General features: G+C 43.1%; 1 long non-coding RNA gene across 1 annotated transcript; it reads right to left on the bottom strand.

Annotated features, from left to right (window-relative positions):
* Window positions 1-219: 219 nt before the first annotated feature.
* LOC135374877 (uncharacterized) lies at window positions 220-2,056 on the bottom strand. Its single transcript, XR_010417138.1, has 4 exons — window positions 2,027-2,056; window positions 1,360-1,432; window positions 546-593; window positions 220-474 (listed from the first exon to the last, which is right to left on the bottom strand). It is a non-coding gene; the product is annotated as an uncharacterized LOC135374877 (long non-coding RNA).
* Window positions 2,057-2,819: the final 763 nt, after the last annotated feature.

The raw sequence follows: 2,819 nt of genomic DNA, 5'->3' as shown, positions 1-2,819 counted from the left end.
GTCACAATCTGGATGTATACGCTAACTCCCAGAAAAAGGCTCCACTCTTCTGCGAACCGATAAATGTATCGTTCGGCAAAATGGTTGATGGCGAGAGTGTTACGCAGTAAAGTTGGGTTTTCAGACATGCATGTTGTTGGGTGCAGTTGTGCAGGCGCACGGGATCCGATGTAAATGCAGTCGTACAGAAAATCGAAAGAGAAATAAAAGAACGCAATGTCTGCTGCTTAGTACAATTTATTGCCCTCAAAAGTTCCCGCCACCCATGATCATGTTGGTAAAACAGAATACCAAGGTCTCTTATTTCATATACGTGCAATTGATCGTTTCGTTGTTAAGGGTTGCCGGTCAGCCATGTTGTTCATCAAGAAATAATGGCGCATTCCCTACACAAGCTTTTCTTTGTGCATTTGCCGTTTTCAGGGCAAATAATATTCAGAGCACAAACGCAGAGGTCGACGTCAAGTTGACGACCTGCAAAGGGAAACGTCCTCACAATGATGGCTATACACGGTAACATGGTTAATAATTCCAAAGGTCCTTACGTTCAAGCTCGTGTCCTTCAGGTGCCGCTTCACTGGCGACAAATACACCTTAAAAAGAAAGGGAAATTTTGAGTTTCTCGCACTCTCAAGTTCCCCCCAAACTTGAATCCCACCAGGTGAGCTGTTGCGTCACGCGCTTTCGACAGCTTGTTACGCGTCCTGAGCACGTGTTCACGTGACTATCTCGTCTCTCTAAAAGTGTTACCGAATAACGAAGAAAGCCTTCGTGTAGAAAACTTTCTGCTGTCTTAGGGCGAAGGACATGTTCAAGGAAAAAGGAAAGGATAGGGGGGGTGTATATCGCCGTTTTTCAGTCGGTTCGCCATAAGCTTCAACCTAACTAAAGCTCAATTATCCTGGAGCGATCCGTTAGGGATAAAAGACGGGGACAAAAACCCTAGTTCGGAACCCGCCAATGTTTCCAAAAACCGTGTGTTCTTTTCAGTGGTTTACCCAGAATTCTAAGCGTGGAGGGGTGTTGGAAAAAGTGGGGGGAGGGGGCGTCATTATCATAGTTACGTTATCACAACATATCGTCACTGACATGTATCTAAACCAGAAATCGTAAGGGCACCCCCTGTAGGGGATGCACAGGTCAAAAAGTTAGGGGGTGTCACTGAACATTTGGGCGGGGGGGGGTGTTAGGGGGGCGCGGGGGTCTTGATATATTACTGGTTCTTGTGCTATCCTAGGACATCTCTTCCGGCTATAGTAAAATAATTGTCAGTAGAAAACTACCGCAGCTCTCGAAATGGAGCTTTTGGTTTGATCAAACTTTCACAACATCCTATATCAGATCCCATATTAGTATTACCAAAGAGGAGGACGAAGACAACAGCGAAACGTAGAGGCGTCATTGTGTCCACGAAGAGATCGTTGAAACTTTCCTGGAGAAAGAAATAAAATTGTTCCAGCCTCAGAACACCAGTTTCTCTCTTGTAAAAGAGCTTGTTTGTTTGAAGTCGTCAGAAATAGTTTTGGTAGAAACCTCGCTTCCTCCGTGTGAAAGTGAAAAATGATAAAAGAAATGATAAACACGTTTGTGTTTGTCCTTCTAGACATGTGTTCCAGCCTCAGAACATGAACTGTCTCGTGTAAAAAACTTAGTTGCGAGTTTCGCATTAGGCTTCGAGTTAGGCTTCTAAAACTTTGACGTTGACGCTGAAAATACGCTTTTCGGCTGCTGTGCTTTTCTGATGATAAATTGATACTATTACAGGGGTCTTTTTTTTTTCAACGCCCTCGTTTTTCAGAGTCATCTTTGAGTCAAGATATTTTGAGGGAGGAACAGACTGACGTCTTATCATATCACAAACGTGGTATGGTTAGAACTGTGCCAAAGGAGCCGTGGTTATGAAGTGATTAGATGTACTCAATTGCAGTACACCACATAATAATCAACGCAAAGCACTGCAAACAGAGAACCATGCTAGTCCAGTACACAGTAATAAAGAGCGGTTATCTCTCAAAGAAGTGCTTACCTGTATAGAGAGGATATTTCAGATGTGTGTAGACTACAGAAACTGCCTGGCTTTTATAGGACACTCCATACAGGCGTACGTGATTCCATTGTCCTTCATAAATCTCTGTTTGTGAACCGTTACAGTGAGTTTTTAATGAGATTTCTGAAAAGTCTTCGACGAGAATTGACTTTCCAGTAAGTACCTTGTACATGGCATTTCCTTTGCAAGCACGCGTTCACAGCCACATGTGCACGTGGGATGTAAAAACTAAAACAAAATTCGACGTCAACCGTAATTAAGATTATGGCCATGACCGACATAGGGATTCAGATTATACAGAGCGTGGAAACTGTTGTGTGGTGCATGGATTCGCAGAATACGCAATCAACACGTACACGAACAAAAAAAAGAAGGGATGACACACAGCCACGTGAACACAACATGTTACGTTAGGCAGAAAAAAAAGACGCGTGTTGCTTACTACGTATTCCAAGGAGAAGAAGAAAAAGTAGAAAGAAACAAGGATGGCAAAGTGTAAAATACGAAGCGACGCCGTGCAAAACTATGCGATAACCTCATAACTGAGGTTTCTCGTTTCCTGTTGTTGTACTTTCCGATGCATTCCCCATTCAAATCAGGGAGAAGAAAGAAAGAAGGGTTTGAAAAGGGGGTAACTTCTACAGTTGACATCGACGTCAACATGGCGTCTAATAAAGGGTGTAAAAAGTGGTGGTAAATTAAATCATAATTTATCCAAATTACTGCAGAAAGGCGTACGCCTCTGTGGTTGACCGAATCGTAAGCTGGAAAG

This window comes from Ornithodoros turicata, unplaced genomic scaffold (assembly GCF_037126465.1).
Source record: "Ornithodoros turicata isolate Travis unplaced genomic scaffold, ASM3712646v1 ctg00000783.1, whole genome shotgun sequence".
NCBI classification, from domain to species: Eukaryota; Metazoa; Arthropoda; class Arachnida; order Ixodida; family Argasidae; genus Ornithodoros; species Ornithodoros turicata.
This window is presented reverse-complemented; position numbering and strand designations above follow the sequence as displayed.